This window comes from Carassius gibelio, chromosome A4 (genome assembly GCF_023724105.1).
Source record: "Carassius gibelio isolate Cgi1373 ecotype wild population from Czech Republic chromosome A4, carGib1.2-hapl.c, whole genome shotgun sequence".
Classification (NCBI taxonomy): Eukaryota; Metazoa; Chordata; class Actinopteri; order Cypriniformes; family Cyprinidae; genus Carassius; species Carassius gibelio.
In genome coordinates this window covers 11,739,996-11,767,878 of record NC_068374.1, presented here as the reverse complement: position 1 = coordinate 11,767,878, position 27,883 = coordinate 11,739,996, and the positions used below count along the sequence as shown (strand labels likewise).

The 27,883-nt window shown below is 38.8% G+C and overlaps 1 protein-coding gene and 1 long non-coding RNA gene across 2 annotated transcripts in view; one reads left to right on the top strand and one right to left on the bottom strand.

The window, feature by feature from the left end:
* The window catches only part of LOC127969489 (C-type lectin domain family 10 member A-like), a 423,625-nt gene that overhangs the window by 282,287 nt on the left and 113,455 nt on the right, over nt 1-27,883 (top strand). The window lies entirely within an intron of this gene.
* Nucleotides 11,642-12,402, bottom strand: LOC127970176 (uncharacterized). The gene is made up of 3 exons (XR_008156546.1): nt 12,300-12,402; nt 12,047-12,206; nt 11,642-11,765 (listed from the first exon to the last, which is right to left on the bottom strand). It is a non-coding gene; the product is annotated as an uncharacterized LOC127970176 (long non-coding RNA).

The following is a 27,883-nucleotide window of genomic DNA, read 5'->3' as shown; positions in this document are numbered from 1 at the left end:
AAATTTGAGGTAAATGTAGCCCATCATCAGATTATGCTAGCTAATATTAGTTAAGTGTTTGTTACTTAAGCAGCTACCTCAGGCTCCAATAAACATTAATAAAGCTGGCTGCATAAAATACAACTATTATATAGATTCATGGGAGGTCGGCTAATGCGTTCAAATGTTGGAAATACAGTAATTGCATCAATTTACCAGCGAGCGTACTTCAGAAACATTGAAAATGTGTGAAGTTCAGCGCTGGAACTATCAGTGTTTGGAACTATTGGCTGCTCCATGACACGCATTACTTCCGCATTCTAAAGTTCCTATGGCAGTCTATGGGAGTGTTGCAACTCTGTTTTTCAATGGCTCTGCCCCGGACGTCAGCGTGTAGGGTCCGCTTGACGTTGTGCAGCGGACATTAGGGACGTTTTCAAATGTTATTTTATTTTAATTTTAGGCTAACCAAAGAAAACAGACACATGCCAACAGTTTGGAACATAGGGTACATTTAAACAATTTAAACGTTTTTTTTTTCTTTTTCTTTTTATTAAATGTTAAGAAATAAAATATATATAATACACAACTGTAACAAAACAAAGTATAGTATATGTAAAGAGAATAAAAAGGATTGCAAGAAAAATGAATGTATAAATTAAATGTATAATTATGTATAATTAAATAAAATGAATAAATATAACTAAATAAAAAAAAGAAGAGAACAACTGCATCTAAAAATCAATGCTACAAAAACAACGTTAAATTTTAAACTACATGACTCTTAAGCAAATAAAAAAAATATTTGTATTCGTGTTTTTTTTTTCAAAATTAAGTGAATATACTGAAAATGTACTCAAATGTTTTCTAACCTATTCATTTAATTTGTAAAGGTCATCATCAAGTAAAATAAAAAATGACATTTGAGGACTTAAAGGGGGGGGTGAAATGCTATTTCATGCATACTGAGTTTTTTACACTGTTAAAGAGTTGGATTCCCATGCTAAACATGGACAAAGTTTCAAAAATTAAGTTGCACGTTTGAAGGAGTATTTTTGTTTTCCAAAAAAACCTCTTCCGGTTTGTCACAAGTTTCGGAAAGTTTTTTTCGAGTATGGCTCTGTGTGACGTTAGATGGAGCGGAATTTTCTTATATGGGTCCTAAGTGCGCGCTTTTCTGCCGGAAGAGCGCTCGCTCCCGTATAGCAAAGCACTGAGAGGCTGAGCACAGCCTGATCAGAGCGAGAGCGTCGCGAAAAGTCACAAAAGGAGTGTGTTTTTGGTTGCCAGGGCAAGACAACCCTGCACAGATTACCAAAAGAGAAACAGCATTAAGGGACCAGTGGATGGAGTTTATTTTTACAGAGCATCAACGGAGTTGTGCAAGTGTTTTTGTTTGTTCCCTGCATTCCGGATTGCACATCGTTTATTTCTTAAGGATAATGCAGTCCCAACGGAAAAGGGTCACGATTGTGTGTTGGAACCACATGCAGTGAGTAAAACTGCTTCAAATATCTCTGTGTTGTTAACTTAGCTATCGGCGTGTAAGCACATCAAGTAAACAACATGCGATGTTGTCATCAAACTGCACTTTCCACATGTACAGCTTAAAAAAAAAAAAAAAAAAGGACGACATAAAGTGGAACTTAGTCATTTTCCAAAACCGCTAAGCAAATATATACAGTTTCAGTATATACCACATAGCATACCGCCTTTGCTGATGCTGCTCTTGTTAAATTTCAGCCTCTGGATCTGTGTCACAGCTTCCACATGCTCTCAACTCAAAAGCTTATTCGCGCTCGTGATTCTTTAGCTCCGCCCACACGTCACGCCTCTAGGCACTCGTGTTTTTCCGGGAAAAATCGGTACAGACTATCTTTCTCTTTTAAATATAATAAAAATAAAGACTTTATGGAGTTATGAAGGATGCAGTACTACTCTATAGGTACTCAAGATTAACAGGATATTGAGTGAAAACGAGCATTTCACCCCCCCTTTAAAGTGAACATCCAAAGTGGTCGCTGAACGTCCGGAGGACATCCTGGTGACCTTTATTTGTTAGTTAGGATATTGGCGTTAACAGTCACTTAAACATTAAAGTGGTAAAAAATCTTTTAAAGTTGTTTCAATCAGGACCACTTCTGTCAAGTATATTTATGACAATTATAATTGCATTCAGTTAGTGTTGGCGGTATAGTTATGTTCTGGGCAACACTCCACACGCCTGTCCATGCAGCCATGCTTGGACAGAGCAGGGAGAGCAGCAAGACAAACCCCCCTGGGGTACAGAACAGAACCATTATAAGCATATAGAATTACAATTCTCAATTACATGAGTTGTAAACAAAATGTCAGAGACTGCTTCCAATGAAGACACTGTAAAGAAAGAACAAGTTAGATCGGATTACAGGTTCAGTTGGTGGAGTTGGAGGAGGGAGTTCATTGCAAGCAGCAATGTGATGGAGAGACACTGAATAATGGGAATTTAAATAGACCGCAGGTGATATGTGTCGAGACTGGATTGGTACACGTCAGCCACTTCCGTCAAGTATATTTAATGACAATTATAATTGCATACATTTAGTGTTGGCGGTATGGTTATGTTCTGGGCAACACTCCACACGCCTGTCCATGCAGCCATGCTTGGACAGAGCGGGGAGAGCAGCAAGACAAACCCCCAAAACAACCATATGTTGGACAAAGATAATAAAACTCCAGTTATACAATAACACACATTAGAATGGAATCTGGAATCTCATGACCAGAGCAGAAAGCTGATATAATAAGTGAAGCACAATTAACTGCTTTTCATCTTAGAAACAACACTATGGCTGCATCTGAAAACTTAGGCAGCGTTTTTTTTCCCAAAGGCACCTCATGCAACGGATTTTGGACATGCTTCTGAGGCGGAGTAATGGTTTAATGATCTACATCAAAATATAGAGAGCTTTGTTTATAACTAAGTGGATATTTCATTACTGCAATATAAATTTCTCGCTTGAAATTACATAAGTGGAAAACGTTGTTCAGAAACATACATTTACACACAAACTGACCACAGTCCGCAACTTTCAGATGACAGCTTTCTTTTTTGCTTAACTGTCACAGAATGGAACGCATGGGATTGTGGGATATCAAAGGCAGCAAAATACATCTATGCTGCCTTCAAAACCGGCCAGATGAAGTCATCTCAGGAGACAGGAAATGAAGCTGACTGATTTCGGACGTGCCTTGAAGCCATCCTACCTTGGAATGCGACCTCCGAAGGCAGCATTTTTTTTTCGTATGCAGCTTATGATAGTGAATAGCTCAATGAAAAAACTTGACCAAAATTTGCCTGTTATTGTATATATTATTACAGATTCATAAACCCATTTGTAAATGTAAGATAGCTCATTGCAAGCACTTTGCATTCATAAGCTGCCCCCTCGTGATTCATGTTTTAACAAAACTTGGTGAGAATAATGTATTTTACCATTTAAATTTACCTAATATATACATATCATAATACAATTCATTTCAGAGCTGCATTAAAGAAGGTCTTAGGCTCCAGTTATTTCCCCTTGCTGAATTGACATGCCTTGGTGTTTCCCAGTTTTCCCTCTTCATGCCATTAACATTATTCTGGATGTTTTCAGCCAGCAACATTACAAAACCTTTAATGTTCTCATGCGTCACACGACAGTATCAATAATTCTGTGTAACATCTGAATGGCTGAAGCGGTTTGTCACTTTACATTGTTGTGCAAACGCAGCGCTGCACGGAAGACTCTGCTCTTGCATTCAGCTGGTGAAAGCAGTGCGTAGCGCCGCCTCACACTTTTTTGCAGTTTGGTGTAATTTAGAAACGGTGCCTAAAGTGGGGGAGAACTCCCTCGCTTCGGCGAACAGTGCTCACTCAACCGGACCAGAAATGTCCCGGTGCACCCGATGGCATTTGAGCGGAGTTCTCTCGCTGCAGCGGACACGCGCACTCAGTATATGATGGGCCGGGAAATGTGAGATGACAGAACTGATAATGCACCAATTACAGCAAAGAATCACTCGTTTCTCAACTGTATGGTACACCATTAAAGGGAACGATTCCTGATGGTAAATTGAAGATTTTGCGAAGCAACAAAACAAGTGGGTATACACTTAATGGCCCCGACCACACCAGTGGTACGATAGAAGACAGCCTTGGTCATGTGAACTGAACACAGTCACTTACACACTGAGCACACAAATGAACACTAGAGTTTCAATATTAATCTGCAAATTCCAAGCAAGTGCAAACAGCTATTAAAAATATGAATGCAGGTGTAGCAGTCGATTCGGTTCCCTTCTGGAATTCCTCGGGTTGGCAGATCAGTGTAATAAACCCAACCAAATAGTTATTCAAACATATCCCCAAAGTAGCCTAAATTCCGTGGATTTGGCAACACTTTTGCATGCAAATACACCAAACACACCTGGATGTAAGGAAAGCAAAAAGGGACAAATCTCTTGCTACACTGCAGAATAGTAAAATTATCCTCACACTCCCGTTTAGGTTCTATTGTTTTTTATTCATCTTGCAATTGTTCCTTTATTTTTGTCTTATGTCCAAGTTTTTGCGGTTTAATTTTTCCTTTGCAAATTAGTTTAATCTGTCCTTTCTGACGTCCAAACTCAGGGTATTATATTACTGTTTCCATATAGAGCAACAATACATTTGAACTATTATTCTATTTGATTAATCTGTTTACCTTCTTACTGATGACAGTGGAATATAGTTCTTCATATGTCAAACCTATATGAGGAAATTCTAAATTACAAAATTCAAGGTGTTTTTCCAGTTTTCTTAAAAAAAAAAAGAGCATAAATATTTCACTTACAGATGTTCCTCCAGTATTTTAAGTGATGACTTCTCTACACTGACACGTTTTCTCATAGTAAAGTGTGATACACCAAAACAAAAAGTCAGTGCTTGTCAAGACACTATACATAACTGACTTAAAGCAACTAGCACATTGACAATAAGACAATTTAAGTTTAAATGGGTGTATTCCTTCAATTGGGCCTTTAGAACCTCATTGCAGGTTATTTGTTTAGATTTTAACAATACAGCTATTTCAATAGATGGCCAGCTTGACCACATCTCCTCAAAAAACAATGTAAAGTTTAGAAGAAAAGTGGTTGATGGACAACAAGAGGCCAGACAATTTTAGTTTTAGAATTAGAAAAAAGCAAGCTTGCCATTTCAGCTGGATTCTACTGGCCTGGAATGGGGGAACGTTGATAAATGGTTCAAAAGGCTACTAAGTATTTTCCTTTTCAACATTGCTGTGAGACATATACTGATTATGTTAACGGCTATAGGATGAATTTAGTGGGAAAAGACACCAGGACCAACAATGTAAATGAGTACATTTATTGACCATTACACAAAATAGCCTATGCTATTCTTACTAAATATGAAGCAGTTGTGTACTGCATCACTTTATTTCACAGGTTTGGGGCAACAAAGATCATTCTTTCTGACCAAGGCTGTTAACCAGGTTTATAGTTTATTGAATAGGGGGGGGGGGGGTAGTAGCTATTATAGCTTTTTAAGCTATAAGTGCATACATAAATACAACAACAGCAAGGCATATAATAAAAAAGTAAAAATAAATTAGCATAAATAAGTATACGACAGTATAAAACAGAATAGCCAAAGCATCACATTGTAGCTAATCGGTAATAAATCTGATTGGAAAAAAAAAAGGAAATGAATTTCAAGTTGAAAATCCTCTCGTCATAAAACTATTAACTAAGTTTAGGATTTAGGGTGGTATTTTGAACCATTTGACTTGCTGTACATCCAGTCGTGCTTCTTGCGCACGCTAGTTCTGATCGTACGTATAGTAACTCGGCAACTACGCAAGAATTATAGTATGTTTGCGTAAAGGGGAACAGAATCGACTGCTACACCACCGCGTTTTTTTTCCCCCCTCTCTCTCTCTCGCTCTGATAATTTGCATGTTATTGTAGCCACTTATGTCCCAAAATCGAAGCACGAGCACATGTAAACACCACATCGGATTAGATAACATCTCATGTGGTCCACCAAATCTTTAAATCTGGATGAAGAAATAAATATAAATATGACACCTATTATATAAATATGATAGGTGTCAAGACTGGATTGGTACACGTCAGGAACAGCTGACTGTCAGCTGATGCAAGCATGACTAACATGACCTGACTGAACTAACGAGATGCTCAATGTATCCTAGCCTATGTGTAAAAGCAGACCTCATCCTTGATGTCTGCATGAGCTCATTAAGCTTGATTTCCACAACGACTTTGTCACATGTGCTTACATCTAAAGCATCATGAAAGCCGTACGAAAAATAAGTTAAAAATAAGTTTTGTGAAACAATGTTGAAATTCTGTCCATATATGAACGGTATTTCAATGGTATTTCAATTATCAGGAATATTGAAACAATGTTGAAATTTCAACTGAACTAAGGATCAACGTGATTTCAATGGAATTTCAATCGTTTTTAAATGTTAATTTTAAATGTAATACCATAAATTAAATAGCCTGCTTTATCTACAGCCAGGATGTTAAAAAGTAATGGAACATTTAAAATTTTGTATAACACAGAACACACCACACTATTTAAAATCAAATTCATGTTTATTAGCCTCTCTACTCTTTATTTACACTTCATTGTCATCTGATGCCTGCATAAGTTGTCGTCCAGTCCCTCCTGCCCGGTCTGGCACATACCGCAGCCAAGTTGTGCAAATGAAAATTAGGTGACGGTAGCTGTCCCCATCTGTTCAGTAAGGGCATCTAAAACAGAAGATAAAAATCGCAATGCAAAAAAAAAAAAAAAAATAGCATTTAAGTTAAACAGAAAATATTTTGAACACTTGGAACAAATTCAGTAGCCTAGGCCTATGAATTTTCAATGATCGGATAAGGCAATAAGTCCTCGTGTTGTAGGCTAGATCATATTTCCCCTATATTCAAAGCACTTTTCAAAACCTGCCTGTTCATGGATGTAATGGAATTATAGGGAGGCAAAAAGGATTAGCTTGCAGTGACCTCTTTCATAAGGGAAATGTATGAGGCCAAATGACTCTAAAAATTTTATGTTTATTATTTTATTAGTTCAGAAGTAGTCGTTAACTCCACAAATTTAATATAAATAACTGGATACTAATTGAATAGTTAATGTAGATTAGAGTTTCCATTGACAAAATAATCATAGACAAAAACCGTTGCCTTCAGTTTTTGACGAGGTTTTGGGCTGGAAAACCTTACTGGCATCTGGCAACCCTGCCGGTCGACAGCTGACATTAGGGCTGCTTCACGATCGACACACCTCTCTGGCTACCAACCAAAGGTAAGTTAACGTTACTGTTATATATAACATTACACATTAGACATTATATTGCTAACGTCACTTGGACTGTAAGATAGTTTGCTGTGGTCTAGTTCCCAAATTTTCTAAATAATAATAATAAAAACCAATATGGTAAGGTAGGCAACACATGCTCCAATTCCTGTCAGAAAATGCACGTTGTCTACCTGACCATAATGCTGACCTATCGCTGGGTGGTAGTTTGTATGGTATTATTTATATCTTTGGGATGAAAATATTAACATGATTAACACGTGCAAGCGTGGCGTTTCGATTGCGTGTCAGCTGCGTCGCGTGCCTGACGCGTATGCCATTCTTTTCCTGTCAAATGTCAAGAGCGCATTATTGTAGCGCGAAAGTACATTGCACTGAACACGTTTTAAGCAGGCATATACTCTGAGCGAGCCCAGAGACAATTCTTACAAGAGCAGCGTGTATCTGAGAGCGCGCGCCCAGTTCCAGTACTTGGCACTTTAAATTCCGTGCGTGAGCAGAGAGATTCGCGCTCGCGCATTATATATTAATGTACTTTCGCGCTACAATAATGCGCTCTCTACATTTGAAAGGAAAATAATGCCATAGACGCTGCGCTACTGCTGTTAGGTCAGAGCCAGAGGGAGGGCCGCCGACAGACAAGTCTACATTTGGATTAGCGGTGTTGCTCTTATCTTTACGGCAACATTTCAACTTTCTCATTTTGAGGTGAACTAATCCTTTAACAAATATAGATCACTGTTACAGGTCACTGAATGCTGAGGTTTATTTTGGATTATTGTGTTAACTTCATGCTAAGATTCCGGGTGAGTTGGGGTGTGCATTAAGGCCCTTTGGCTTGCAGCCTAGGATTGATAATATAATGGTGATTGAAAATGGAGCAGGACTTACCAAACAATGATCGACAGAGTGCCAACTCTTTAAAGGGATGTTTTTGTTTGGTAGGCTCCTTGTTCTTTTTTCCAGTCTAGTTCAGTCTTGAAGCCAGTTCATTCGACAACAGGTGTGCCATCATACGGCGGACCCTCATCTCTAGGGTAGTCCCTCCAATGGTGGCGAGACGAGCAATCTGACAAAGTATTAAAATTTGCAGTGTTAAAAGAATACTCCACTTTTTTAGGCTCATTTTACAACTCCCCCAAAGTTAAACAGTTGTGTTTTATTGTTTTCGAACCCATTCAGCGATCTCTGGGTCTTTAGAAGGATGTCAGTTACCAGACAGTTTCTGGTCCCATTGATTTCCATAGTAATAATTTTTTCCTACTATGGAAGTCAATGGGACCAAAAACTGTCTGGTTACTGACATTCTTCTTCTTCCTCACCGATCTCGTATATTTTAGCAGTAAACGCAATGTATTTGTCCCTTAATGTCTGTCCCTCCCCTGCCACAGCGTACTCTCCCATCATCTACAGACTGTAGTTGGATGGTTAAAGCACGCAAAAATAAGGCATCAGGAGACCAAAAAGTATTTGTTGATCATACGGCAAATATGTATTGCCATTACAGTCAACAGCTCATAATATCTCAGATGTAGGCTAATGCACAATTTGCTTATGACTCCCATTCTTATAGTCATGTAGCACAACCGTAGGAAATGAATGTTTTGGCCATTCAACAGTGCAAAGCTAGATACAGTGACCTTATGTAACTCCAGAGTAAAAACAGCTCAAGGTCTTGGATTTCTTGATTCCGCTTTGGAGAAACACCCCTCTATACAGTGCTTCAATATCGAACATAATTTTCAGCCAATTTGGTCTGTGCAGAATTATTAGTTTTTTCAGTCTGAATGTAACTTGGATTGATAAAGCCATACTGAAAAAACAGCAGTTTTTAGGAGATACTGAAATGTGAAATGTGAAATTAACCCATGAGTCTACTGTCATAAAGGTCAGACAGTTTAAGGAAGTTGTGCATATCAGTGAAGTTTTCTGGCAGAATAAAGATGTAACTAAAACTACCATTGCCTGTCGGTTTGTGGCATTTAACAGTGTCTCTTCTGCATGGTCCAGGGCCTCCATGGTGTGGAAGGGCAGCTCCAAGGGCTCCGACAGTTGCTGTACCACAGACTCCAATTGTCCACACCTGCAGGACTGGCAGAATTGCCTAAACTCCTCTCGCAGGTCCTTCACCTCCTTGGACAGCTACTGCAAGTGGTGCAAGTTGTTTGCAGAAATAAAATGAAATGAAAAAAATATATATTTTGCTTACTTTGTGTGCAATAGTGATCTGTAAAAGAACAGAAAATCAAAAATCTCTGTTAAAAACAGCAATTAAAATTCACAATCATACAGTGTGACTGTACTTTATACATATGTACTCAGGTAACCAATCTGTTATTAAAAAAATAAAACAAAGAACATGAACAACATAATATATAAATTAAATATACAATGGTTTATTCTTTTCAGCTACAGTTGATGTAATAGTAGCATTCAAGAAATAAATGTAAAATATAAAAAATGAAATACACTTTAATGTAGGCCTATAAAATATACAATTCTCATTAAAGCTAATGCATTATGCCCCATTAACTGGACTCCCCCGCCCCCTCAGATCACCATAAATGTTAAAGGTATTTTAATGCTAAAATATGCTTTTTTTTATGCTGCACTTTCTTCCTGTATTGAATATCAAGCTACAATATATCTGTTTTTCAGCTCAAATGTTTCAGTGGAAGAACTTTAGCGTGTCAGAGGTCTGGGTTTGGGTTTTAACCCACACTCGTATGTTTTTTTTTAATGTATTTATCAAAACTGATTATGTTTATCAGTTGTTGTATATCAGACAGGGATACGTTTGTGTATATTTATGTTTAGTAATTTCACCGGAACGAATAGACCGTCTCCACAACGGATTGAAGCGCGTGTCCGAGTGTAGACCTTATACAGTGCAGACTGTACACAGCATCCGGGCCACTGATCGCAGCGACAACAAACACTTTCATCACTTGATAAAAAATAATAATAAATAAAACATTTCAACTCTAGATCGCCTCTTATTAAATTAAACTTATTGTACTAACGTACAATTGATGCTCAGCTAAATAACTGGAGATGTTATATTTATTTGTATTGGTACATTCGTGCCGCAAGATGTTTCTATTATGAAGTACCGGTATGTGGGCTATGCCACCCCTCCCCTCCCCTCCCAGACGCAAGGCCTGGTTCCACTATGCTAGCGTTGGTTAGGCGTTCAGAAGAAATAACGGTGCTGTGTTAATAGATTTTCACGACACTTATCAATGGGTACAGACATGTATTTTGAGCTAGCTATCATAGACTGTCACACTCATCATTAGACTGGACTCGGAGGTTTTGCTAACTTTATAACATAGAAGACAACCACGAAGTACTTTTGGCAGATTTTAACATATTGGTAAAACAAAAATCAATTACTACACTAACCATCAAGTTAAAAATCAGCCTAGTATTTGATTTGGTACAAGTCATTCATATCGAACATTAAGCAAGCTTACCTGTACGCTTGTGCCAAGGGTCCAGAAATGAGCTGTGTCCGGTGCAGTACGTTGGGTATACCACCCGTTGATCTCCCGGTCAACCAAAAATCGATGGATTTTCAATCATATTTCCCATTCAACTATATTTCGATGCATTTTCTATCATATTTCCCGGTCAACTATATTTCGATGACTTTTCAACAACCACGTCGTTTTTCTGTCCACTATACATCAATGACTTTGACACATTCAGGTATCACCCGGTAACCAAATATCAATGCTTAATCATAAAGAAAACTATAGATCAATGTTGTTCCAATATTGTTGCCATCAACATTAATAATATCAGGTTTTCATCGATATGGTAATGGTGATTCAACATTTATTTTGCATTGAAATTTCAGTATCAACTATAATGATGATTCAGGTGGAAAAACAATGTTTACCAATGTTGACTTGCTGTCTGGGAAGCGTCATGACTTCCATGATATGGGGGAAAAATACTATGGAAGTCAGTGGTGTCCAGAAACTGTTTGATCACCAGCATTCTTCGAAATGTCATATTTTGTGTTGCGCACAAGAAAGAAAATCATGGGCAATTCCATGTAAAAGTAAACTTTACCATGAAAATATATTTATTTTTTTATCAAAGAAGAAAAAAACCCTGTTTAAGTTGTGCATTTAGGTCTGCATTAAAGAAAAATATGTAATTTTGACCCATACAAAATATTGTTGGCTATTGCTACTGTACAAATATACCCATGCAACTTAAGACTGGTTTTGTGGTCCAAGGTCACATATTGTTGTGTTTGTCTGTCTGTCCATCCATTACATTCTGTCTGAGGATAATATATGTGTATATATATTAATGTTCTTTTCATGATCCGGGGCATGTTTAAGGGTCTCTTCCACACACTGGGATTTTTGGTGTGGGTATGCCTTGCTGCAGGCACCTTGATTTAATACAGAGATCACCATTATCCATATTAAAACTACAAATTAAAATGACAAAGTTATAATCTAAGAACATCAAACATTAATCTTATTTCTGCTATGAATAATATATGTATTTAAAACAACTTAAGAATTTTATATTTAAAAGGAGGAACAACGTTTACAACCTACCAAATCTTATTTACAATTTATTAACAATCCAAATGATTTGACAGGCAGATTATTAAACAGAGAGATAATCAGAGATAATTAGTCATTAGTGGCGAGTTTTGAAACTTACGAATGATGACATCATTGATGTAGAGCTGCTGAAATTTAAGTTTTCCCTTTCTCCCTTTGTAACTATAATATCCCCATAAGGAATTATCTCCAATTTTTTTCAGCATCCTCCTAATTCCATCTCTCAAGCTGCCTCCACTCTGAAGACACAGATAACGAATCTGCAAACAACAATCAGTAATTAAACACGAGCAAAATGCTTTAAATAATTATAGGTTAAAAATAACTAATGTTGCTTGTGTTAAGGCACATACCATCTTCTTTCGAAATTCAGCACCTTTCAGTTTCACACACAACTCCTCTAATTCCTCTACAGTCTTGCATGGTTTCTCTTGCACCTCTGTGGAGTAACCCCAGAGTGCAGTCTGGACGATGGGGCGGGGCGACACTTCGAGGCGGAGCGACACGTGTCGCCCCGCCCATTTTTTGTTTTCCCCGCCTTTGACATTTTCCTCCGAGCCAGCAGGGGGCAGTTTGCGTTGAAACAAACAGAACGGTGGCAACTACAGCAGCAGAGTAATAACGCTATTACGTTGATTGCTTGAGGTGAGTAAAAGTGCTTGTGTAAATATCTTATAATATGAAATGCGATGTTCGATCATTTATTTATCCATGGTACGTTCAATTTGAATAATTATTGTTAATAATTGTTATAAATTGCTAATTTTATTGTTTTTTGTGGATTGTAACAGTACACTCTGTACATGGCTTTAGTTCATTCGCTTTTACAGAGGTATGGCATCACATTTGTCAAGTTATTTGAACAGACATGCATGAACAGACTGTTTTGTGTGTATATTATTATTATTATTATTATTATTTTTCAGGATGACATGATCAGGAGGTTGTGGTGTTCTGTTCTCCTGGACAGCTTCACTCCGCAAATGTGTGTAGCTGTTTGAATGTTGCTACATGAAACATTACTCTGTACTATATCTAGCAATTAGATAGCTCAACCACTGAGGAGAACTTCACCATTCACCATGTCTTCAGGCAGAGTCCAGCAAAGCAGGTTATTTGTGCACATACATTCATTAAGAACTAATAATTACATATGTGTGTACATGCAGAGGTATTTTAGTTATTACAGCTACATAGTTGTTCAGATGTGAAATTGGTATTATGTACAAGTACTATATTGGTCAGCACTGTGGATTATTTAATATATAGCTATCAGTTAACATCAGCATCAAAGACATATAAAAACATTTCAGCTTAATTCATTTTCAGACAGCAGTGAGTTTTTTAAATAACTTCTGTTTGCGATCTAATGTGGATTTTGTTCACCATATAAGACAGAAATATTTATATTCAATGTAAAAGATCTTCATGTGGATCATGCATACAAATATATACAAATATCTCACTGGATTATTACAATTAATGGCAAAATGAATGTGTGGAAATGTAAACTTATATATTCTACTGACACACAACAGCAAAAGATATAAATAATTGGCTTAAAACAGTTTTTTTTTTCAATGTGAAAATACTAACATGCCTAATACTTCTGCACAGTACTGTATATATTAACATTTTATTAGTGTTATTAACTAATTTAATACCATCAAAACTTTTTTTAATGTCCCACAACTCCAGTGCTTTGAGAACCCATCAAAAGTGTGTGAGGAGTTTCTTCACTTTTTTATCCACAAGGTGGAGAGCATTAGGGCCATTATTGGTCCACCTTTGTATGAACCTGGCATTTATATAACCTGTTCTGCTGTTTTGAACCAGTTTGAGCCTGTTAGTTTGCCTCTTTTAGAAAAGATTATTGGTCAAATGAAGTTCACTGGCTCCCCTAATGATGTGATTCCTCCTCGTCTTTTTCAAGAGGTTTTTCCTACAGTGGCGCCCTGCATACTTGATATTGTTAATGTCAGTTTTATTACTGGAATCGTACCTATGAGTTTTGAACATGCAGTTGTTCAACTCTTGTTAAAGAAACCTGGTCTAGACAGACTTGAGCTCTCTAACTATCGGCCTATTTTTAAGCTCCCTCTGCTTTCCAAAATTATGGAGAAAGTTGTTTATCTGCAGCTGAGCACTTTTTTGAATGACAATTGTATAACTTAAAATTTTCCAGTCTGGGTTTAAGTCAGCCCACAGCACTGAGACAGCTCTGCTGAGGGTTTTCAAAAACATTCTTCTGGCTTCAGATACTGTTGCTCTGCTGCTATTGGACCTTACGGCTGCGTTTGATACAGTCGACCACCAAATTTTATTGCTGCCACTGGAGAACTGTGTGGGCATTAAGGGGCTGGCCTTAGCCTGGATTATGTCCTATTTGGAAGGCAGAAATTTTTCAGTTCAGGTCAGTGATGCTGTGTCCTCTTCGGCTCTTCTGTCGTGCGGTGTTCCTCAAGGGTCTGTCCTTGGGCCGCTACTTTTTTCAATGTACCTGCTGCCTCTTGGGTCAAACCTTAGAAGTCACAATGTTTCATTCCATTTTTATGCTGATGACTGCAAAATATATGTGCCGCTAAGTCAGTCAAAAACCCTTTTAGAGTGTCTGAATGAAGTGAAAGCATGGATGGCTATGCATTTTTTCGTATTTAAATGAGAGCAAAACTGAGTTTGTGTTATTTGCTCCTAGTGACTCAGCTGCTGTGGTTCCTGTTGACTTGGTTTGTCTAACCCGAGACATTAGCCCTGTGGTTACAAACCTGGAAGTCAAGTTGGATGGTCGGTTAAAACTTGATGCCCAGATTAGTGCAGTGTTGAAGACCAGCTTTTTCCAGCTGAGGCAAATAGTCAAAGTAAAACCGGTTTTATCTCGACATGATTTTGAAATTTTAATCCATGCTTTTATTGCCACTTGTTTAGATTATTGTAATGCACTTTAGACTGGTATTAGCATATCACTTATGTCACGATTACAATTAGTCCAAAATACAGCTGCTCGTCTTTTAACTGGAACTCGAAAATTTGACCATATCTCACCCATCCTCCAATCCTTCCACTGGCTCCCTGTGCACTTTCGCACTGATTTAAAAATTCTTTTATTTGTTTTTAAATGTCTGCATGGCCTGGCCCCCCAGTACCTGTCAGGTCTGCTCGTGCCTTACTCCCCCCTTTGTTCACTCCGGTCTGCTGGCCAGGCACTGCTGGTCGTCCCCAAGACCAAACGAAAATCCAGAGGTGACCGTGCGTTTGCTGTGGCAGCTCCGAGATTCTGGAATGAGCTGCCTTTCCTGTTTTTAAATCCCATCTCAAGACTCAATTATTTTCTTTGGCTTTTACCTCAGTTTGAGGGTTGACTTTTAGTTTTGTATTACTGTTGAATTTATTGTTATGTTTATCTATTGTTTTATTACTTTTGTTGTGCTTCTGTTGTATGTTATTGTTTATTTATAGACTGTGTTCAGCACTTTGGTCAACACTGTTGTTTTTAAGGTGCTTTATAAATAAAGGTGGATTGGATTAGTTATCAATCTCGAATTACATAGGCCTTTACTACAGAACCCCAACAGTCTTTTTAAAGACTAAACCAACAAACATTCTTTTTAAAGATTAGATCAAATCTCAGCCCTAGCCAGTAATTTATTTAACTGCTAGGCAGTAGCTACACTTAGCTAAAACTACCCCCCTGCACACACACACACACACACACACTGACGAGGACTACAATCATTTAGTATTAAAATAAAATCTGAATTTTCTGCAAATAATTATTTTGTTCGTTTAATTAAAGATCGTGCCTAAGTCCTGACTGATTAGCCCCTGATACGTCTCTCAACATAGACACACACACAGTTACATATTCCCTAAACTTTATTGTTAACACATAACAAAAATGGAGAAATTTGATCTGAGACCTTAGTGTGTCGTGTGTGCAGAGGAGCTGGCAAATGACAGTCGAAACAAAGCATGCTGGCATTAAAAATAAACCGGCTGAATATTTTAAAAGAAAGCTTGATGGCCTCCATCAGCAACAGGCAACCATATCAGTGCACAGCACTGTGTCTAAACTGTTTGGAGGCATCGTATGTAGTGGCCAAAAGAATTGGTAAATTGGGTAAACCGCATACAATCGCCGAGACTCTCAAGACATGTGCAAGACATGTGCAGAATAATAATAGGCGATAGTGCAGCAGCCAAACTTGGTGCAATACCCCCGTCCAATGACACAGTCGCTAGGAGAATTGTAGACATGTCCAATGATATCAGAGAGCAACAGATAGAGTTTGTAAAAAAGAGTCCTTACTACGCGCTGCAGCTGGACGAATCCACTGATATTGCTGGGCAGGCACAGCTCCTCACTTATGTCAGGTATCTGCGATTGAGGAGGATGTCCTGTTTTGGCGGCCTCTTCAGTCACACACTACAGGAGAAGCCATTTTCAATGTCCTTGATATTAAAAATCCCCCATCCACCCCATCTCCTCCACTAGAGTTCATTTTACACTTTTATGGAGGGGGGGGGGTGTACTCTATGTTCGGGCCATTCCCGAGCTCGGAGACCCTTCCCCGGACAGCATGCCAAATACGCATTATAATACTTCAGTTAATTAAATGTAAGTGTGAACTCGTGAATCTGTGAAAATGGTTTGGCTTGGGACCGATGTGTTGGCCTATGCATGGATGGTGCGCGGTCAATGACGGGGCGTGAGCGTGGCCTAGCTGCTTGCGTTCAGCAAGTAGCTCCACTTGTGAAATGGACACATTGCATGGTCCATCGCGAAGCACTAGCTGCTAAAAAGAATGCCAGTTTTCTTTGACTCCGTGCTGAACCAGTCCGTAAAAAATGATAAATCTCTTCAAATCATGGCCGCCAAACTCTCGCTTGTTTGTGGTCCTCTGCCAGGAGATGGGGTCAGGGCACGAGCAGCTGCTTCTGCACACTGAAGTTCACTGGCTCTCCAGGGGTCGGGGTTACAGCGGTTGTATGAGCTGCGAGAGGAGGTGAAGTGGTTTTTGACAGAAATCAAATCAGATCTGGCGAAGCATCTGGATGACACTATGTGGCTTGCATCTCTGTCCTATTTGGTCGATATATTTGACTGCTTGAATGGCCTCAACCTGTCTTTGCAATTCCGCGAAACTCATATTTTGCTCCTTGCAAACAAAGTGCACGCCTTCACACAAAAACTAGACCTCTGGCATGGCCGTATCAGTCGAGGAAACTGCGACATGTTCCTCAGCCTCGCAGACTTTATCACTGATGCAGGCACGTCACACGATTTCTCCTTCCTGTTTCAATCAGCGTCTGAGCACTTGTCAGCAATGAGAAAACAATTCGCGACATACTTTAAAGAGGATTATCACTCTTTTGCATGGGTTCGAGATCGGTTTGTGTGTACAGCAAACGAGCTATCAATCGATATGCAGGAACAGCTTATTGAGCTGAAGAGTGACAGTAGACTGAAGGAACTCTTCAGCTCCTGCCCTCTTTCGTCATTCTGGGCAGCATTGATGCAGGAATATACCCTCAACTCTGTGACATTGCCTTGAAGATTCTCCTTCCTTTCGCGTCGACATATTTGTGTGAGGCAGGATTCTCAAAAATGACTGCACTCAAAATGAAATACCGCAATCGTGCACAAATTGAGGATGATTTGAGGCTATGTTTTTCAAATATTGTGCCAAGAATTGAGGATCTTTGCAAGGCAAAGCAGGCTCAGGTCTCACATTAACATCACCTACCTGCAAGCTTCTGTAAAAAATGCAGATGATGCCTAGTATTAGGCCTAGTAATAATAATAATAAAGCATAAATTAATTTCCGACGTCTGGTGCAATTCCCAATTATAGCAATAGCCTAGTTATGATAATAGGCCTACTGATGATGATAATAATAATACCAACAACAACAACAACAAAGCATGTAATAATTATAGATCAATGGTGCCCAGCTTCCAATAAATACAGATATACACTTATGAACAGTGTTGCCAACTTAGCGACTTTGTCGCTAGATTTAGCGACTTTTCAGACCCCCATAGCGACTTTTTTCCAAAAAAGCGACTAGCGACAAATCTGGCGACTTTTTTTGACAGACCTTATTTAGTCTCTGAGACTCTCAGGTACTGCAGCACGAGCTCTCTCTCTCCCTCTCTCTCTCTACCAGCGTGCGCACACGCCTCTCTCTCTCTGCATTTGCTTCTGCTTTGTTCAGCGAGCAGAGAGGAGCAGCACTTTCAGTTAAAAAAATATTCTGTTGCTTCTAACTCTATTTCACATAAAAGTATAGCCGAAATCACAGTACAATCATTATCTTAATCTTATGTGTATGTGATTTCATTAGACAATGTCCTGAATAGGATTTTAGTGCAGAGATTAACATCTTTGAGAGCTGGTTATGTATTCTTAATGGACCGCGTTTCAGTCATTATAATATTAATTCCGTTGTCGGACAGCAGAAAGATTAAAATATAATAATAAAAAACTTTTATTGAGAATTTTGCCTGCCTTAAAACGCAGTACATGAGCATAGAAAGGGCAAGATAATATGACGCACTTACGTCATGAATATGCTAATTGGCATATGACGTCATTTAGCGACATTTAGCGACTTTTCAGGCAGGGTTTAGCTACTTTCCATGGAAAGAAGTTGGCAACACTGCTTATGAAAATTTATTTTATATTGAGTTTATAATTTGTATATTTTTAAAATGCAAAACTGCTGCTGTGCAAACATATGGCAAAATATAATGATTATAAATTTGATATATGCAAACTACAAATTCATACATTTTAAGTTAAATCCTATAGATATTTTGGTCATCAAATAATTAATTCATTATTTCAATTACTTTAAAATTAAAATATATTTAATAAAATTAATACTTAAACAGCACTGACAGAAATTATACAAAATAAAAAATATAAATGTTTGCAGAAACATCTTATTGTGAAACCCTTTAAATAAATTTAATATTGGCCAAACATTCCCTTATATTATCCACTAAATCTTTCATGTTTCACAATTGTTTAACATACAAATACTACAATTATATTATATTATATATATATATTTAAATATCAAATCCAACTATTGACCATCCTTCATAAATGTACCAATCAAAAATAAAAATTGCAAAAATTACAAATTCAACTTCACATTTAACTTCAATAACTTATAATCTACTACGATTAACTATTAAATCTTAAATTAATTTCACATGATCATTTATAAAAAACTTTCAAAAAGTCCTACATTTAAAACTTTTATACTATTTTTTTATCTCTAAACTACTATCTATCTTTAACAAACTTAACCAACTACTTTTTCACTGAATAAAACATTTTACTAAATCTCAGTTTTACAAAATATTTACCACCATTCCAAATATTAAAGAACAATTAACTTGAAATATTAACAACTTATTTTTAATTGTATTTGTTTGTTATTGTGATTTTCACAATTTTTCACTTCTTCTTCCACGTCTTCCCTTGATATTTCAAACTTCAGTCAAATTTGCCATGCTTTGGACAAGCTGATACTTTCACCTCTTCTACGGTTCCTTCAACACACTCTTCTTTTCTCTTACAATCAGTTCCTTCCAATTCAACCTTCTCAGTCTCCTTTTCATTCACATTATCCAACTCTTCACCAGTTTCACTCCTAAAAAACTCCTCAAGCATGAGATCATCTGAATCTGTTGCCCGATCCATCTCGTTAGTAGACTGAGAACATGGAGGCAAAAATGCTGCTGCAGTAATGCGATTATCTCTGCCCGTTAACTGGATTCTGTCCTCTGCAAGCAGCTTGGATACCAGAAGATCCGTTTCAAAGAACTTTTCAGTGCCTAAATTTTGAAGTTGGCACAGCACGTAATCATCAATGACAAATTCTGTAATTTTGTCAGTAAAATCTTCGATAGTCACTTTTGTATGCTGCATCAACAGCTGCAGTTTTGCAGTACGGCCCACGCTGTTGACATCTTGTTATTACAATGTCAATACATCATAAGATTTGTGACACAAACTTGGTCTTCAGTCAGTTGAAGAACCTTCACGAGACATTAACCTAAAAATTCCAAAACAAACAACAAAGTACTTAATTCAGTGTGACCACAACACACTTAAGGTGGGCGTACACGTGCAAATTCAGATGGTCGGAAGATCGTATGTCCACGCACACGTCACGAGTGAGTTTATCTGAAAATCGTACAGAGGAGGTGATTTACGACCTGATTTTACGACCTGCCAATTTCTGAAGCAATCGCTCAAACTTGATAGACGCGTTTGACTTGAAGCACCGCTGCACACAAGGATCCCAGTTTCCTGTTGCTGAAACAGAACCTGTACGTGTAGGAAACAGTCACGGCTCGTATCAATATTTCGTATGCAGTTATGAAAACGGGAAAGCAGTTATATTAGATGCGTTCGACTTGAAGCAGCGCTGCACAGAATTATCACCTGTATGATATCAAAGTACCGCGAGAGCGAATCGAATGCATTGGATCCGTGTGCTCTCTTATCGCTCTCGTGGTACTATGATGTCATACAGCCGATCGTTCTGTGCATAGAATATGGGGATAGAATGTACAGTATAGAAAACTGTTACATCTATGGATGGCGGTAAAGTTAGTTTGATGTTTTACATTCATTGGGCATTCTTTTTTTTTTTAAACTCTTTGCTGCAGTTATGTTTTGAGCCCATACTAACTCTTTATGTTGCACAAGGCTTAATTTCGAGGATTTATTTTTTTAATTATCCATTTAAATTAATTAAACAATTTAACTATGTGTCATTAGAATATAAAACCAATAATAAAATGTTCAGAAAAACATCCCTGTTATTGCACACAGCTCAATTTTCGGAATTAACATTTTATGTGTTTTATAATAATTTTACAACTTAGTTGAAGGAATTAAACCAACTGTAAAATATTCAGAATATTATTCCCTATTATGCACCAGACAAGACTTGTTTTTTTTATTATTATACCTTAATTGTTTTTATATACAGTACTAAATCCATATTTTCCAAATGTTTTACATACTGTACCCACTTAAGCTAATTCAACTCTGACACTATTTGAGCTAAAGGAATCAAACAAACTGTAAAATTAAAATACTGCAGAATATTATTCCCTATAATGCACAAGACTTGGTTTTTCAAATTATGCCTTTTGTCCCTAATAAATCATATTTTTTTGTATCTTTATTCACATGTGGTCTCCCATTTCATGTTGCCTGGGCAAAAAGGAGCCTGGTCAGGGTTACACTGTTGTTCCACTTTTCTGGACTTGTAAGCAGGGCGCCGCCAGGAATTTTGGGCCCCATGACAAAAAAATCTAATTGTGCCCCCTCTGCGCAGCTGTTGTCACCACATCTCTAGGACCTAACTGTCCCATCAAAAGCTTTACATAACTCTAACCAAAGGCTTGCAACTGTCTCGTTTCTTGTAGTTCAGTACTAGTACTAGCACAATATTTATTGCTGGTGATTTGTAAATGCAAGTCTGCATACAGTATGCAGTTAACGGTAGCACTTTATTTTACAGTCCTGTTCCCCATGTACATACTATGTACTTATTATAGTAATTACAATAACTATGTAATAACTATGTACTAACCCTGAACCTACCCCTAAACCTAACCCTAACCCATGTAGTTACCTTGTATTACCAGAACTTTCTTAGATAAATACACTGTAAGTGCACTATAAGCACATGGACGTACACGTACTGTAAAATAAAGTGCAACCCAGTTGTACAATTGTAATGTACAATTCCAATTACAACCTGAAATATATTAATGTTTTAATGAAAATAAATTAACATAATCAAAACAAAGAAAACAGCAGATTTTTAAACATAACTCCACATATCCCAACAACAAGCAATAGGTTTTGGGGTTTGGAATATGGTCATAACACACTAACAATACCAATGATATCAAATTAAAAGGTAAGTTAAGATGGTACAAATAAGAACAATGGACTCCTGGACCCCAATACTTTTCTCTCAAATAACAGCTCAACACGTTTTTGGCAGTTCAGCCATACATCTCGTTCTCAGTTTGTTTTTAAGGCTGTGGGCACTATGTCTTTAGTTAGAGCTGCACGATTAATCGTTAAAAGATCGCGATCTCGATTCAAACCCTCTCGATCTCATTTCTAAATAACAACGATTCCCCGAGTCGGTTTTAAACCTTTGACACAGTCTTACCGGATCATTCAAATCGGTGTTCACACTGCCGCTGACACAGAGAGAGCAGTTAGCATGTTTGGTTAAGAAACATCTTCACAAACGGTCTTTTCAACTACACAGTATTACACAGTATTACAATGCCAATTGAGAGCTATCACTAAAACTTGCTTAGCCTGACTCAAGAGCCCAGCGCCGAGCCTTCTTGCTAGCAAAGTCATTGATCAAATCTTTGAAGTCTAAATTTCTAGCCAATTGACTTTCAATGGACAACATGGCAAGACTGCAAAGCCTGTCCTGAGCCATAGTGGACTTCAAATAGTTTTTTATCAGTTTTAGCTTACTGAAAGCTCTCTCCCCACCAGCAACAGTCACAGACCATGTACAGAATATACGTAAAACAATGCAGACTTCTCCAAAAATGCTATTGTAGCTGCATCTTGTTAATTGCATTCAGGAGACCAAGAGGGGACAAGTTAGGAGGGAAAGTGGCAGCATATACTGTGTTCAGGTGTCTTATTTCATTTTTCAACTCGGACGTGAGATCTCTGGAATATTTCGTGACAAGTGGTTGGCACACAGAAGGGACTTTATCCTCACTAATCTGCCCAAACTTTGAAAACAGCGGAGAATTCCTCAACTATTTCTTCAGTAGTGGGAAACCTGGTGTCCATATCACTTATGATGCTGTCCATAGCAATAAAACACTGTGTTCTGAATCACTGTTGCTGCACTGTCATGAGCTGTCTCCTCTTGAGAGGTCTCATCATGGAATCTCTTCCTTTTCTTTTGCCGACTGTGTTATTTGCTAAACTGAGGTGCAACACCTATTTGTGTTGCAATCAGTGTTGCCTCAGACAGGAGTGACTCCCATCCATCTCTAACTGTGCGTTCACACCGCCGGCATCGAGAGCGCCAAAAATCACTCTTGCTGCTCTGCTCACAACGCTGCAGAAAGATTTGTGAGCGCTCAGACACTCTGACGTAAATCGAATGCTTATTTTGTATTTAAAGTGGCCACAAATCAAACAAGCTTGTTGATCTCATGCAGACTAACCACAAAGAGGGTAATGTTATAAGTTAACCTCATTAAATATTGTTGTGGATGAAGTATTAAGATCCTTTACCTAATAATGTATAAAGCACTGTAAAAATAATTCTACCAGAAAGACTCGGGAGATAGAATGATGTACGAAGCATACATTTATTGACAGCTGACAATTATAAATTTCTTTGGCGGAAGGCCCCGTCCATGGTTCGTAATCCGAGGGTAGCGAATCTGCATTTCCTGCCTGAAGACGAAGGCAGGGGCGCAGCCGACCCCCAAAATTAGGTGGATTATGAGACCTCCAGACGGGGCCAGCCTTCCCCCCAAAAGTAGATGAAGTATACCCACCAGTTGTGAATCCTAAGGTTCCTGGAAGATATAGAAAGAGAGTTAGCATGATCAGTATAATGACGTTAGATTAAACCTCTTATAAGTTTTTTACAGAAATAGCCGCAACAGGCCAGACACAGACAGCCATGATAGGCAGACACAGATGCCACGATATGCAGACACAGACAGGCCTCGATAGACCAACAGAAATAGCCACGATAGGCAGACACAGACAGCCACGATAGGCAGAACAGACAGGCCTCGATAGACCACAGAAATAGCCACGATAGGCAGACACAGACAGCCACGATAGGCAGCACAGACAGCCACGATAGGCAGACACAGACAGGCCTCGATAGGCCGAACATAAATAGCCACGATAGGCCAGACGCAGACATCCACGATAGGCAAACGCGGACAGGCCCCAATTGGCCGAACATAAATAGCCACGATAGGCCAGACACAGACAGCCACGATAGGCAGACACAGACAGGCCCCAATAGACCGTACATAAATAGCCATGATAGGCCAGACACAGACAGCCACGATAGGCAGACACAGACAGGTCTCAGTAGACCAACAGAAATAGCCACGATAGGCCACACGCAGACAGCCACGGTAGGCAGACACAGACAGGCCTCAGTAGACCAACAGAAATAGCCACGATAGGCCACACGCAGACAGCCACGGTAGGCAGACGCAGACAGGCCTCAGTAGACCAACAGAAATAGCCACGATAGGCCAGACGCAGACAGCCACGATAGGCAGACGCAGACAGGCCTCGATAGACCATACAGAATAGCCACGATAGGCAGCACAGACAGCCACGATAGGCAGACACAGACAGGCCCCAATAGACCGTACATAAATAGCCACGATAGGCCACACGCAGACAGCCACGGTAGGCAGACACAGACAGGCCTCAGTAGACCAACAGAAATAGCCACGATAGGCAGCACAGACAGCCACAGACAGGCCCCAATAGACCGTACATAAATAGCCACGATAGGCCAGACACAGACAGCCATGATAGGCAGACGCAGACAGGCCCCGATAGACCAACATAAATAGCCACGATAGGCCACACGCAGACAGCCACGGTAGGCAGACACAGACAGGCCTCAGTAGACCAACAGAAATAGCCACGATAGGCAGACACAGACAGCCTCGATAGACTGTACAGAAAAAAAAGCCATGATAGCCAGACACAGACAGGCCTCGATAGACCATACATAAATAGCCCGATAGGCCAGACGCAGACAGGCCTCGATAGACCGTACAGAAATAGCCATGATGGCCAGACACAGATAGGCCTCGATAGACCAACGGAAATAGCCACAATAGGCCAGACGCAGACAGCCACGATAGGCAGACACGGACAGGCCTCAATAGACCGTACAGAAATAGCCATGATAGCCAGACACGGATAGGCCTCAATAGACCATACAGAAATAGCCACGACAGGCCAGACGCAGACAGCCACGATAGGCAGACGCAAGACAGGCCTCGATAGACCATGATTAGCCACGATAGGCAGACGCAGACAGGCCTCGATAGACCGTACAAAAATAGCCACGATAGGCCAGACACAGACAGCCACAATGGCAGACGCAGACAGGCCTCAATAGGCCGTACAGAAATAGCCACAATAGGCAGACACGGACAGGCCTCGAAAGACCGTACAGAAATAGCCATGATAGCCGGACACTGATAGGCCTCGATAGACCGTACAGAAATAGCCACAATAGGCCAGACACAGACAGGCCTTGATATACCATACAGATATAGTAACACCACCACCAGTAATTGCATGAATTTACCTGATTAGTTACAGGAGAGCTTGCTGAGCGTCGATAATGGTTTTGAATCAGGTCTGATGTATGATTCAAATGCTGAGGAAGACCATCTGCCCATGATCTTAACAGCTGATGTAGAGATCCCTCGTTCAGCTGCTGAAGTAGCTGCCCCAATTCTGAATGAATGGCCAGTAGAGAGAGGGGGATAGATTGCAGCTTTGAGAACAGTGGTTAAGTGAGTTCTAAAACAGGCCTTGGAAAGGGGTGCTCCGTTAGGTAAAATAGAGACTGGTGCGTTTTTAGAAGTTCTAGGTCAGATTTTAAGAAATTTCACCATGCAGAGAAGGGACAGAATTTATTATTGATTTTAGAATTGTTAAGATGACACCAGAACCTTGCACATCGGTTTAGAGTGCTTGAGGAGAATGTGAAGAATTTAGGTCCGAATCGTAGATCTGAAGGAAATGCCGCGAGCAGGATCAAATTGATTAGTTTGAAGTGAATTCCCCTGGAAGCATACCCATAGAAGGCAGATAAACACTGCCTCGAGAAGAATATTGAGGTACTTAGAAAGAAGGCCATAGAAGATAGAAGTAATTAATTTTGCAATATGGGCAGGGTAATAGGCAGACATTTGTCTTTAATTTGTTGGAAGATTTAGCTAACCCCTTAAGTAGTAATAGAACTGAATAACCAAAAGGCTTGAAAATTAGGATTATAAATTTTAGCGTAGATTAGATGCTGGCAAGTAGTCTGCGAATAGAATTTTAAGATTGCGATTTTTTTTTTTTTTTTTTTTTTTTAAGATGAGCAACGGTCGAAATTAGAATAGGAACGCAAAATTGGAAGGAAAAACATTAGAAAGCGGACCATGCAACGTGTAGGTTTGATTGTAGAGGGAGTGACGCCTTAGAAATGTGATTTCCAGCTGACGTAAGCACTTCGTTTAGTATTATGTCTGCTAACGGAGGGCAGACTGAAGAATCCGGGTTGGCTGAGGGCACAGCTGTCTGAAAGTTTAAAAGTGTAAAGTGATGCCGCAACAGCTAAGTAAGAGTGAATGAACCAACACCAGTAGATGCGCGAAATAAATAAGCCTTAATTGTAGCTTAACCCCTTAACTGTCACTCCCCAATTTTTTTTAATTTTTTTTAATTTTTTTTATTATACGTTGACGTATCAAAAGTTAAGTTTAAAATCCGCATAAATCGAATTGACTTAAGCTTACTAGCACACATTGCTAATCTTGATGTAAACAATTAAACATTGTTTGTCTTAGTAATCTTATCGAATTCTGAACATTTCCACTCTGTAACGAATAATTTTTTCTGATGACGTCAGTTTGACAGCATGAGCAGAACCTCCTTAACACGCCCCTCCAGCCGTTAGTTTGCTATGAGTGATGGGGCTGTCACACTGCACTTTTCTCTCCATTGACTTCCATTCATACGCATGTGAATGCGTCGGACCGGAAGCGCAAGCTTATGCGAAAAATTTCGCATTTCGCTGCGTTCCAAAGTTCAAGTTTGGTGAACCCTGACCTGGGAATTTGCATAAGATGAGGATGTGGACCAGTAGAAGAGCGATACATTGCTTCATGACCTCTCTGTACAAAAATTCAAAAAGGAGGAAGTGCTATATAACTTTAGCTGTTGCGCAGCGTCCTATTTTATATAATACATTAAAAGATTTATAAAATAAAAAGAAAAGCTGCATGGTTTGTAGTGTCGACGGGAACAGATGATACATTGGAATGAGGACATATATATATATATATATATATATATATATATATTTTTTTTTTTTCCTTAGGGTGTATATATTTATAGAGAGAATTTTGAGTAACGTTACAATATAATAAGACGCTTTCGACGCTGTCGCAAAAGACACAGTACAAGCAAGCACATATTAATCCATCTTGTGATAATTGAGGGGAGACCGTTTTATCTTGCTCCCGCCCATGTTCGCAGTGGCGTCCGAAATAATTTCGCACGTTTAAACAGTGTTGCCAACTTAGCGACTTTGTCGCTAGATTTAGCGACTTTTTTCCAAAAAAGCAACTAGCGACAATCTAGCGACTTACAACATACAACTTACATACAAGTATAGCCGAAATCACAGTACAATCATTATCTTAATCTTATGTGTATGTGATTTCATTAGACAATGTCGTGAATAGGATTTTAGTGCAGAGATTAACATCTTTGAGAGCTGGTTATGTAGTCTTAATAGATGCGTTTCAGTTATTATAATATTAATTCCGTTGTCGGACAGCAGAAAGATTAAAATATAATAAAAAACTTTTATTGAGAATTTTGGCTGCTTTAAAATGCAGTACATGAGCACATAAAGGACAAGATAATATGACTCACTTACGTCATGAATATATTTTTTACACTGTTAAAGAGTTGGATTCCCATGCTAAACATGGACAAAATTTCAAAAATTAATTTGTACGTTTGAAGGAGTATTTCTGTTCCAAAAATACTCCTTCCAGTTTGTCACAAGTTTCGTAAAGTTTTTTTTGAGTATGGCTCTGTGTGACGTTAGATGAAGCGGAATTTCCT